The sequence below is a fragment of the Passer montanus genome, unplaced genomic scaffold, assembly GCF_014805655.1.
Source record: "Passer montanus isolate IOZ18808 unplaced genomic scaffold, ASM1480565v1 scaffold216, whole genome shotgun sequence".
In the NCBI taxonomy this organism is placed as follows: Eukaryota; Metazoa; Chordata; class Aves; order Passeriformes; family Passeridae; genus Passer; species Passer montanus.
The window spans coordinates 35,939-48,976 of NW_024366770.1; the positions used below are offsets into that span (position 1 = coordinate 35,939).

Consider the following 13,038-nt stretch of genomic DNA (forward strand, 5'->3'; position numbering starts at 1 on the left):
TTTGCAGCCTTTGTTTAGAATCAGATTCCGGACACAAATTTGTCAGAAATTGCAGGGATTGCAAACAAAGTTCCATGCCCTCACAACTGCTGTGGCAGCTGTAAACAATATGCACTACTCCCATAACATTCTTCAAGTTGCAATAAATTTCTCTGCCTGCCTTAGTGATTTAAGCGTTTGAAGTTAAAATTTTAAAGCAACCACCTCTTCTTAAATTATAGTCATAAATTGGTGTCATAACTACCTTCTTCATGGTCAAAGAGTGCAGCCAAAACCACCAAATCTGTTCACTAAAGGGAAACATGTACACATCAATATAAACTGCTAAAACACGTTATCAGTTATTTTCTTAAGTAGTTAGTTGGGATTTTTTAGTTCCTTTAAAAACACCAGGCAGAAAAATCATCCTGTCTACATTTCATGGGTAGTCATGTGTAAGACAGGGGGAACATCCTCAAAAAGCTGTGAAATCCATAAATGCTGACAGAAAAGAGGATTATTTTAGCATTGGTCATTCATTTAGTCAGCCTGACTCTTGCTGTTGAGCACAGCTTCCTTCTCAGAGCTAAGAGTGGAATGAAAATTATGGAGGTGTTGTTCTGCTTATTCCTTCAGCTGAAAGGAAAGCTGTAAAGTATTGGAAGTATTGCCTCTCTTGTCAGGGATGTGCTGTTCCCTGCCCAGCAGTTTCTGCACAGACTGTGGAAACTCAGCTTTGGAGCCTTCAAAGGCTGGGGAGCTGCTGAGGGACAGGACAACACCAGCAGGCCTTTAAGGTCTTTCCATCCCTCTTTACGTCCCTCTGGTTCTCTGTGTCCATCCCTGCTGGTGAGGGAGAAAGAGAGGCTTGGATCACAGGGCCCTTACCTCAAGCATCAGGAATGTGGCTTTCAAAGTTCAGCCAAGTATGAGCTACCAAGACACAACACCCTTTTAAACTTAAACCTTGGGCCAGCAGCACCTTATTCCACAGCAGTGCTCAACACAACACAGACCTGCTCCTTCCTGAAAAAACAGTCAGTACCACAGAGCTACTGAGGCTTTGTCACAGTGAGACAGCAGTATTTTTGTCTTATTAAAGCCCCATAATTTTATTAAATGTTTTTTCTTGTTTACACTAGTCCATAACCTTCCTCAGCTAAGTGTCAGAGTGCTCCAATGCTTCTCTTAAGCTCACTGACCAGGAGGAATTCTTGGGAGTGAAGATGACCATGGGGTCATCATGGGTGACCATGGCAACCTTCATGTGTTGGAGGTCCCTAATTTATTACTTTCTCTTGATTGTCACTATTTAGCACTCAATAATAGGTTGCAGATTTTTCAAATCCAAATGACTACTTGGTAAGCAAGTTATTCTACTGGACTCTGAGTTCATTTCACTTGCCAAATTCTGAGAGTAAACCTTGCAACCAAGAATTTTTTTATTTTATTTTTTTTTTAGGATGTGGAATTTCAGTAACTTTTCAAAACACTGCAGAAAAGTTGCTACTGAGAAATCTGCTTGCCAGTTAAAATACCCTGTGGTTATATACATTTGGTGTAAGATGTGGTCAGCATCAGCTTGGGGGCAGCAGAAATCACTGGTGGAGTACTGAGTGTGGGTGGTTTTTTTTTTGCTTAGCCTTTTAGTTTTTAATACCTTTAAAACGAATACATGGTGCTTTCCAGTAAAGAGCAGTTTCTCTGTAGCATTTGCTACATTTTCCATATTCTTATTTGAGTCAAGGAGGACAGCCTTTGTTCAGAGTATATGGTGATTTAAATCTCTGTATTCCAGGATTTGTGTATCTCTTACTATCTGATACCAATAGTGTACAATGTGCCTTTAGTTTATAAATTAAGAATACCTTTCCATTTTTATCTAATATCTGTCACTTTGGGTTTTTGAGCTTTAAAGAATGTATTTTACATGTAGGATTTTTATAACCATGGTCTTTTAAACCTTAGATTACAGAGAGTTCTTAAAAACAAACGTTTCCTCTGTGCATTACAGCTAAAAATGCCTAGATGACAATGACTGCCAGAAAACTATTCCATCTTTAAGGTTTTGCCTAGTGCTGACAGCAATTACAGTGTTGCTGTTAGGTATGTGCCAGGACTTGGAGCTCTCAGACAAATTTCAGCTATGCTGTCACTGGAGATGTTTAATTTCAGATTTTGTTGTTGTTTCATTCAGGGTGATATCGCTGACCAGGTTACATTTTTTGTGGTAATTTGACTAAGTAAATACGAGATCAAAGCCTTTTGCTGCCTTCCCAAGGTGTTGGTAAATTACAGCAGAAGCAGTGTGGAACAGATGGGAGCTCTCACTTGTTTGGCAGGTGAGTGGTTTCCCTGCAAGTGGAATCCTTCCAGCTCAGCTTTGTGGCACTGCAGAATAATGGAGTGTAAAGGGCAGAGTATGGATACCTGCCAGCCTAGCTTCCTGGGAAAACAACGAGGAGGAACAACCAGCTCATGCTCCAGAAAATAAAGTGATCTGCTACAGAGGGAAGGATGTCAGAAAAATATCTGGAGGTGTCAGAGTCGCTGAGAAACAATGTGATGTTTCTTTCTATTAAAATCTTACTATTATCTTATTACTTACCAAGTCTTACTATTTCTAGTAAGATTTTCACTGAGAGATATTTGACTATGTTGTGTTGAATTATTAGCTTGCTAAATTGATATTGTTTCCAGATAATAATGTTTCACAGAAAATTCATCCTGTTTGGAGAAGAAAAAGTAAGGTTTCTTGTAAACGTATTGGTTTTATGAACGGTATTTTCATTTTAAGTTCTCTCTGGTTTTAAATTTTATGGAGTAATAACAAATCTCTGTGTGGGTTTGTTTCCCACAAGTCTTGTTACAAAAGTGATTAAACACAGGGGCACTGCAGTTCAGTTCCCACCTGTTAAAGTTTAATCTTTAGCCACTTAGTTGTTGTGTGACATGCTTTGGACTACTAATGCTGTAAAGCCACATGGCATCTCTTAAAATTAATTTGTAACAAGCTAACAGAATACATCTGAAACACCAGGTAGAGGCTGTTAATGTGACTAATTACTGCCTCGGGCTCAGCTCAGGTGAAGGCTTGAAGAGCTTGTGGTTAGACCTTGCTGGTTTGCAGGATGCTCTTGGGAACTGAGAGCTTCAGATAAGGCTGCTTTCTATGGCATTTCTTATTTAAAAAACCAAAATAAAAACTCAACAAATCTATTAACAACTTGTGATACAAAAGACCAGTGGAGTCCAAAATCCCAAGAAAGGAGTTCCAGTTCAGAACAAAGGTGCTAGATCAGGATCCATTACAAAGGGTCCTGGATAAGTATTCAAAGTGAAGATTATGGTAGTAGTTATTGGATTCTGATAATCAGAGTCTTAGAATAACTCATTAAAAAAATCAAGCAAATTATGATGGCACCATTATACCTTTTGCAGCAGCAAAAATATTGTGTACAAGTTATTGGGCAGTATTAAGTCCAGTGAGCTGATGTGTGGTGAGAATGCTTAGAGATGCTGTGCAATGTGGACCATTTAAAAATTTACATCTTTTTCTTGTGCTGAAAATTTTATTTATCTTGGGACTTGAGAATATAATTTAGTGTTCTGTTTTTAAAGCCTGGAGATATTGGGACGGAAGTTCTGCCTTCCAGAGTGCTCCAAATGAAAGCAAATTTTAGGGTTTTTTTTTTTTCTTATTTAGAAGGATATAACATGGAACCTTATTTCAATGGGACTATATTGATATTTTCTCCCAGAGTATCAAGTCTTGGGACTGCATGGCATGGTGGAGCTCCTGCATGGCACTGAGGCCAGCATGGAGCAGATGCCATGTCCAGGCAGCTGGGATGTTTGCTTTAGTTGCATTTCCAAAACTTGGTCCAGAACACTGCAAATGTACACACATGTGTGCCAAACCTACAGGAGACTGAAAGAACACCCTGGCAGCCTGACTGCTTTGGCAGCAGGGCTGTTTTGTGGCTTTTCTTTTTGGCTGGTTGCTCTTAATAATTTTTGTTCTGTGAATTTGTCCAACAAGATAACCCTCCTATCAAAATCATAGCATTTGGTTATTTTTGAATTTGCCAAGAGCCTGGTACCCAAAGAGGCACCTCTGGGAGCTGTTTGTCTGATGGTGCCTGCAGCAAGATGAACAGCTTCTTTTAAAGTTCTGTCCAAATATTCAAGCCCCCTTGGGAATGAAAGAGCACACATTGCTGGGGACAAATATAGAACTTCTTATCAGAACTCTGAATCACACTCTGGCCCCAGAGGAGCAGAGAAAGACTGATGGTCTAACTCCAAGAGACATTTTTTGGGTAAGGGCTGTACTCAGATGGGTTCTCTGTAGCTGGAGGTTTCTTCTGGAATTGGGAGGTGCTGTTGCCCAACACCAGGGAAACTGCACAGGAAGGTCGTTCAGTGTTCCTCTCTTGTGTTTGTTTTCTGCAGTAAAGCTTGATTACTCAATTGGAGTCCATCTTGTGCAGCTATTAGGCATAAACAGAGATGTGAAAACCGAGAACAGAATATGTGAAAGGACACAGTCTAAAATTCAGACACAAAAGGAACAGTGATAAGGTGCACCCCAAGATGCCACTGCAGAGCTGGACTTGCTGGAGAAGGCAGAGGTGAAGTTGTGCAGTGAGTCTGGTAAAGCAGCCAGCCAGGCCAGCTGAGCACACACTGCCAACTGCAGTTCTCATCCACGGGACACAAAATTATTATTGCTGCTGAACAGCTGAAACAAACTGAAAGCAAGGTGGCAACAGTGCCATGAAGTAGTGCACGCAGTAATTCTGAGACACTCCACCACGCTCAGAGCCCTGTGCATATTAAGCAGCCCAAACCAAGCACAGATAATGGCACAGTAAAAGCACCAGGCATGGCTGCTGATTCCCTCTGAGCTGCCTGTTGCAGATTCAGGACACAGCATCCTGATGGCACAAGGAGAGCTGGCTGATCTCTGAGCAGGACACTGCTGGATAAGAAACCACATAATATGTGACCTAGAAACAACAATGTTTTTCCACCCAGCCTTGGAAAACATAAAAGCAGAGCTCTTCAGGCAAGGGATAGCAACTAGTGCTTCCAGAAGAAACGAGGAATATTAAAATTGACTTTTTTATGCTTCGGCTCAGCTTGAGAAAGTATCTTGCTGTGCTCTTTTTGCTGTTTTATGGGGTTTTTTGAGTTTTGGTTTGTGGTTGGATTTTTTTTTTTTTGAAGACACACCCCAAGACTGTTATTAGTGGAAATACAGGGCTCAGTTTCTAAGAGAAGCAGAGACCCTGCTAAACACTCTATAAACTGGAGAGTTGTTCTGTTGTCTGCTGCCACACTTTAGTATTTGCAGAGTCATGGCGAAATTTTGACAAGTACAAATTATATTACTGACAGATGGAATTGTTTCTGTTTAAGGACAGATGCTTTTTATACAGCTTTTATTTAAAACTATGGATTTTTTGAATGCTTTTTAAATGGAAATTTAGAACAGCAAATTACCACTTTGCTCATTAAAATGTGTTTTTCTCAGACAAATCTATTTTTCAAGAACTTCATACATTTATGCAACATTCCATGTAAGTAAATTAATTACATAGCCAGCTTTTTTATGATATTCAAATATCATTTGGGGAAAAGAAACAGTTCCTGAAATAACTCCAACAATCCTTGGACATATTTTTCTTACAGATGCATAGGTCTCACTATCCCTTTTAACAACAAAGATATCACAGCAAAATTCTTAATGAAAAATTTTTAATTTTTAATGAACATTTTAAATTTTTTTTGTAGTTTCTATAGTAGGACAGAAGCACGGTCTGAAGGAAACTCACTCCACCATTGAGCTATGAGCAGTGGGATGATAAATGAAAAAACAATATGGATTTATCATAGTTGGTGTCTGGGCTTCATCTCCCAAGACACTCTGTGCCATGAGTTGACTGCCTTGGAGCTTGGTCTCCAGCACCTAAATGGAATTCTGGTGGATGTCAGCTCTCAGTACCACAGCAGAAGGTAGCCAGATGCAAATGCCAACTTTGAAGGTGGTGTGCTGCATCAGAAAGGAAAATTAAGTAAAGAAAACATTTCAGATAAACTGAATTTTTTTTTTAAATTGGATATTTTTTGTAAGAAGTTTCTTTTTGGTTTTCCTGAAAATTTATTTAAAAAAAAAAACAACAAAACTTTCACTGCAGAGAAATGTTCAGTTTTGGGGATACAACGCTTTTTCTTTATGGGGCTACTCAGGAAAGCATTTCTGTCTGGCTCTCAAAATGCTATTTATCTCAAAATTATAATTGTGTCCCTGGTACATGATTAAGTCCAGTAACATGGCTTAGGTAGCACAGTTATTTGTCACCATCCCTGCAGCAGAAGAAAGATGCTTTTATGAATTTTAGCTGACATGAATGATTGCATGGCACACATGAGAAGCCCAAGATCAGACTGAAAAACTGCTGGCAAATTTCATTAGAATGGGAAGGTGGCTAGGTGTTCTACTATCTTTCTTGATTTTGTATAATAAATGTGGGTTCATGTTGTTGGTTTTTTGGGCTCTTTTTTAATATAAACCACAACTTTTGCCTGGCTATGCTTAACTTCAGTGAGATCAGCCACCTCTGTTCTTCAGGGAAAAAAACCCAAACCAAAACCACTCTCTAGATCTAACTAGGAGGACCCAATCAAGGGCTAATATTAACTTTCCACCACGAGGAAAGCAAAAATCAACAGAGCTGTGCCATGAGAAACACCTCAGTTGTGAAGCCCAAGCTCACCTCTGTGTGGACAGTAACTCATCTTCCTGTGGCTGTCAAAGGTTCCAGCAGGACACAGGGCTAAAGCCCAGCTTTAAAATGCATCATTAGGGTAATTTCTAACATGTAGGTAGTGTTTACCAGAACATAAATATATAAAAGATAAAGCAAGCATATGAAAGATAAAACCCACAGACAATTAGTTCAGCTGGGCTGCCTGAAAGCTAAACATTTGCAAAGAGATATATGGTAAAGCCAGTAATTTCAGACCACAGCAAATGAAAATGGGATTTATAGGTTTAGAATTGCCATCTCTCATCCCTTTGTGTTGACTTTTATGGGTGCAAGGAGCAGGTACTGGAGCTGATGCAGCCTCAGCAGTTAATTGGTAAAGATAAAAAAACACAGGTGGCATGGAAGGGAATTACAGTAATTGCCAGAGGGAAAGGTGAGACAGGTGATGGTGATCATTTGATGTTTTCTGGGCAGGAGTGGTTTTGCTTTCTCTTTCCCCCTTTCCCTTCCAACTCTCTACTTCTGATGGCACAAGACACGCTGAATTTAAAAAAATAAATGTTGACCAACAAGCTTAGTACAAGACAGAGGAAGGTGGCCCTAGCTGCACAGTGACCCTCTGGCCCTGACCCAGGCTCTGGCTCCACAGGTGAGCAACCCCTGCTAACAGCAGAAACCTGATCTTTTCATGTTTCTTTTTCAGAAACATGGAAACCAGATCTTTTCTGATAATTTCATCAGCTGCCATTACTTTCTCCTTTTAGGAAACTCAGCTTTTCTTCAGGGAACGTGGGGCCAGCTGCTGCTGGTGAAGTGTTTGCAGGATTCAGGGAAATCTGGGCCTTTTTGAGCCACTATTTCCCTGTTGTTCAAGCTCATGAGCAAGCTCCAGTTGAGTTACTTGCACTTCTTGGACCAGGTATTCTGTGTAGCAGCCCAGGTGCCATACAGATGGTGAGTTTGATCTTTTAATGTGAGCTTTTATAACCTTGATGGTATTTTTAGAGCTGTTGTCTTACCTCTGATCTCAAGTGGATGTTATTTTATCTCTTCTTTAGGACTGGGGGAAATGCAAAGTCAGTGTAATGTGCTTTCATTCTTGTGCCTTGTAAGAGAGATTCTAGAGAACAGTTTTCAAGAGCACTTCAGCTCTTATTCCTTGTGTGTACTATACTCAGGCTCTTTATAGAGGATACGCTTTATTTTCTTTTGCATTTACACATTGGGACAGCTCCAAGGCCATTAAGAATGTTTTTAATTCCAGAGTGATTGAGGTATTTTTCCATCTATGTTGAATACTGTGTCTTTTGTCTGAGAATCTGACTGATGTAGCCCTTTCTGCTTGGGAATATTAAATATACTTGGAAGCAGATAGGTTGTATTAACTGAAGCTTTTTCTCATCATTGTCATTAGATTTGCTAACTCTGAGGTTTTCAGCAAAGTCTGAGATGTTGGTCTTGCTCTGAGATAATTTGATAATTGACTGATCTTTTTCATACCAGTTTGATTTACAAATGCCCAAGTTGAATTTTCTTAAATTTGAGAGGTCCTATGAGCATCTGTGGACTTTGGAAAATTGCTTCTGGTCTCATGGACTTGTTTTCATTTAAGATATCATCAGCATATTTGAGGGGGATATTTTCTGCTGTCTGTCTGCAGGAATATCAAATGTGCCCAGAGCACAGAATAAATGCTTGCAAGTCTTCTATTGAACATGAATGAGAGAAAGAAGTAATTGTAAATGAAAATGTGCAAAACAAATTATGTTTCTCAATGCAACTGGAACTATGCTTAACGTTCAGCTTCTCTTCCTCATTATGGAGAATAATCAATACATACAATACAAAGTCTAGAAGCAGTGAATTTAGTGATGTAGGATGAGGGATCTCATGAGTAGTCTTTTCTTTGCAAAGAACAGCTCTATGTAACTTTTGACAGTCTTTGCATTTCTAAAGAACAAATTGGAAAAATCTGTGTGGAAGAAAGTGTCTTTGAAGTGCTCAGCTACAGTTTATTTTTTTTTCCTTTTTGTTTGCAAGCTCAAAAACAAAATTCTAAATCATGCCATAATTTCCTTTTCTGTTCTATAGAAAAAAAAAGAGAATTAAAGGTTATGAACTTTTTGCTGTTAATTAAAGGAAGCAGACAGATATGGTCTGAGGCAGAATCCCCAGAAGTTCTGAGATGATATATGTGTCTGTTTACAAGCTTGTAGCTGGTCTCCACCTATGAAGTGGGATGGCAAAGAACCCTAAAAGTAACCCTAAAAACAACCATCACCCCCAAGCATTGTAGATGATTGGCTCAGGCTTTGACCTACACAGAACTGTAAATATAAAGCCTGGTAAATATAAAGGCCTACAACTGGATCCAGGAAAAAAGTTGTACACAAAGTTCAGTGGGACTTAATTGTCAGCTTTGATCATGGGGTAGAGGCTACATTATTTTTCTCCATCTCTTACATAAGTGCACTTTCAGAAACCTCACTGCCTGTGTCTTGGAAGTGAGCAGGGTCTATTTTACTCTGCAGCTGGAGTGGAATTATTTCAGGAGACCTCTGGTCTGGTTTTTGGTTTAGCTCAAAAGGAACAGACTCAACCCAGTGGCATTTCTCTGCATGTCTGCAACGCAGCAGCTTCTGAACATCACACCCAAATGCTTCTGAGACTTCAGGGCAAGTTCTAGGTTTGACCTTGGTTTCACAGAAAAGTAATAAAATGGGAGACAAGAGCAGCTGCTTCTTTCTCTCAAATACAGCCGCAGTTGGAGTGGTTTTGGATCAGAGGCCTGGGAATGGCTCCTGCACAGCAGGGCAGAAATGCCCCCTCCTCCTGAAGTTGTTCAGGATGGTGTTGTTCTGATGGTCTGCCTCCTACAGAAGTGTTGGTGATGGGAAATGGGGGGACAAAAGGGAGATGTGAGAATGGGTGGAGGAGTAGTTTGTGTAGTGAGAATATCCTGGGAAAGAAAAAAAACCAGCTCAAACATCAGCAGGGACAGGAACAGCACACAGGAGCGTGCACAGCCAAGGAAAGAGGCCTCTGTTACTGGGGACAGGTGGGTTCCAAAAAATGAAAATTTCTCTGGTCCCTGTGGACCAGAAAAAAGTGGAGATTGAGCTGCCAGGAACGAGGGAACGCTGGGGCAAAGACCTGCAGGATCCTGCTGTGCCAGAGACCAGGAGGTGCTGCTGGGGGGAGGAATTTTGCACGTTAACTGGGAGAGGGAAAGAGACAGAGATGTGGAAGACACAGCACCTCTGGGGAGGGGGAAGGAGGCTTTGTAATAAAAGTTGGTTTGGACAGATGGGGAGTGTGGAGGAGAGGTTTGGGAGGAAGGAAAGAAACCTCTCTGGCATGCTGCAAGCTCAGCCTACAGAAGCTACAGAGTGTGTGACCCTCTTGTTAACTTCATTTCACAATGTTCCCTGCATGCTTTGTGTGGCTTCCAAGTAATGCATGACATCAGAAATCTTAATAAAAACCACCTGCTCGGTACATTTTATGTTCAACTCTGTTAAACTTTCCTAGTTCAAAATATCCAGTGCTATCTGGAACAGGAGGATAATTGCTTTTCTCTAAATTTGCTGAGCTTTGTTAAATGAGTTCTTTCCTTAAGGAGTAAAAATGTGAATTTATATGCTTTAGCCTCAAATTTTGGAAAATCACCTTTCAGCTGTTCAAGTTGGTAGGCTGATAAAAACATCTGTCAGAAAATGAATTTCTGATCCTCCTCTTGAACCTGGTCTGCTTCTCTCCATGCTCATGGCCTGTGTTTCAGGAATGAGGAGCTGGGGGAATGAGCACCAGGGAAGTGTGGGGTGTAAATGGCTCTAGGTCTAGCTCAACACACCCCAGGAGAGCTCTTTAAGCTTCAGGTTGCCTGGACTCCTTTAAGTCAGACAAGAAGCAATGTTTATACATCCCTCAGCAAAAGGAAAGGGCTGGTGTGGGCCAGAGGTAATTAATATCAGCAGTTAAACCAGCTGTTCATTAAGAAAAAAAAAAAGGATCATTAGAAGTAATTGCTTAGCTTTCCACTTTTGTGATTCCAAAATTCTCAGGCTGTGGTATTCCTGTCTGTTGAATATTAGATTAGTATCTCCCAAGACAAAACAAAAGAAAAACCACTCATCTTCTCTGGGCTACTTTGCAAAGTTTCTTGCAGGCTTTGTTTAGCTGTGACAGAGGTTCCCAGCAGTCTCAGTCCTAAGGACATAGATGTAGTGCCTGTCTCTTTTTGGGGTGTCTGAGCTTTCATCCCAGAGCCCCAGCCAGCTCCTCCCTGTGGCTCCCCTGCTCTCCAGTTCATTTGCCAGGGGAGGCACTGAAGGACACTTCTTGTTTTCAGTGAACACAGCCATTTGCAGGAGTTTTTGAACCTCTTTTTGCTTTATCAAAAAAAACAAACCCCAGGCACAAGGGCAACTTCTAAAACCTTATTTTAGGACAAGGAAAGGGGTCGTGACCCCGAGGCTCTGCTGTTTAAATCAGCAGAACTTCTCTGGAGTGTACGTAGGATTTAGGAAAGGGCACAGGCTCTGCTGGTTGTGTCACAAATTTTCCAGAGTGCTTTTTCTGAACAAGCCAGAAAAAGATTTGCCTGAAGGGACACACGAACATGGGGCATGTGAATAACTTTTTAACAGAAAAGTTCTGGGGTTTCTAAGGGACAAAAGGACTAACATGTGGGCACCAGAAGAGGCTGCAGCAGGGAAGGTGGCACGAGGCTGGCTTCTGTGCACCCTCAGTGGGATGTGCAGGGCTGGGGGGAAATTGGAAGATCTGAGACCATTTGAAATTTGCTGCCAGAGCTCAGAGTCTCAGGCACTGCAGTCCCTGTGCCAAGCTGGAAACGTGGGACTCAGCCTGGAAATAAGAAGAGGACAAGTCTCCCATAGTTTCCTTTAGATGGCCTGAGAGAGGAGATAGAGGAGGTCTTCTCCCTGATCAAGGATTTCTCATTCAAGTCTTTTGGGAAGAAATGGAGTAAATTTATCTTTAATTACACTAAACAGTTTATAATCAATATTGTTCTTCTTTGCTGCCTTTGTGCAAATGTTCAGGTCTTCGACTCTTTTGAGGATGGACTGTGAGGGCATTACTAGTTCTAGTGAAAAAAAAAAAAAAGATTGTAAATAAATCTCTACACATAAAAGCCCCAGGCCTCTCCGGACACATACTTTTAAATCTATTTATTCACCTTTTCCCCTCTGTTTTCATATTTAGATAGGGATAGCTGTGGTGTAAAACAGAGCTATATATTTTTGTCTGTTAGGACATGAGAAAGGGCACAGTGCTCTCTGTCTCAGCAGCTGTTCTGAGGCCAGTGTGCTAACTGTATTTATTTATTAGTGGATTGTTTTGGTTAGACTATTTTTTCCCCTGGTGTGTATGCTGCTGCAATTGGTGGACATGCTTTCCTCTTCTTACATCAACAAAGAAATTGGCCCAAAATAATTTCATGGATTACTCCCTTTTGGCCTCTGAATTGTCCAGGTACAGATTTTTTCCTACATGTTTCTTCCCCATCATCTAGCCCTGAATGCATTCTCTTGGCATGTGAAATAGCAGGAATATATGTCTGTGTTTTCTGAGGACACGAGCCATAACCCTCAGAAATAATTTACTTCTTCTCTAACCCATTGAAGCCATTGAAGAAATTAAATCTGGATGAATGATGAAAATATATTCCAGTTAAAGAACAACTGTAGATTCTTTTTGACAGCAACTGTAGTTTCTAATGCTTCCTTAATTTTCACTTACACATATCTGAAGTTGTGATTAATCCAATGAAATATTCAAAATTGCCCAAGTAAATCTGACTTTCCTAAACAGGGTTTATCTTAAAGTCTCATAAAGCACTCTGACAATCAGATCTAAACTTTCTTTTGTGATGCAGATAAGCATCACATATGCAATCTTCATGTCTCCAGTTTCCAGGAGTTCTGGAGGAAGAATTTTCATCCACTGGAAAACAGCATCTTTCTCTGCAGGGGCTTATTCATACCAAGAACAACTGTATTTTTTCCAAACAATAACAAAAATGTGTTTCTTGCCTGTGGATTAAGAAAAATCTCAAGATGAAGACCAGCTTCCCAGCTCCCTTCCTGTTCAAATTGTGAAATTGGCCTGAAAAACAAGGTTTTTTCTTTCCTTTTTCTGAGCCATTCTGATGCTCTGTGCTGTAATGGGCTTTCCTTAAAAAACGGAAGCTGTGAAATGCTGGTTCTCTCTATTCCAGCTGTTCAGGAATAAAGATAAAACAAATGTCAAGAATATC

At 40.5% G+C, this 13,038-nt stretch overlaps 1 long non-coding RNA gene across 1 annotated transcript in view; it reads left to right on the forward strand.

Annotated features, from left to right (window-relative positions):
* The first annotated feature begins 7,538 nt into the window (after positions 1-7,538).
* LOC120502295 overlaps positions 7,539-13,038 on the forward strand; it is a 28,313-nt gene continuing 22,813 nt past the window's right edge. The window contains exon 1 of the long non-coding RNA XR_005627499.1: positions 7,539-7,709. This is a non-coding gene — a long non-coding RNA (uncharacterized LOC120502295). The remainder of the gene's footprint in view (positions 7,710-13,038) is intronic.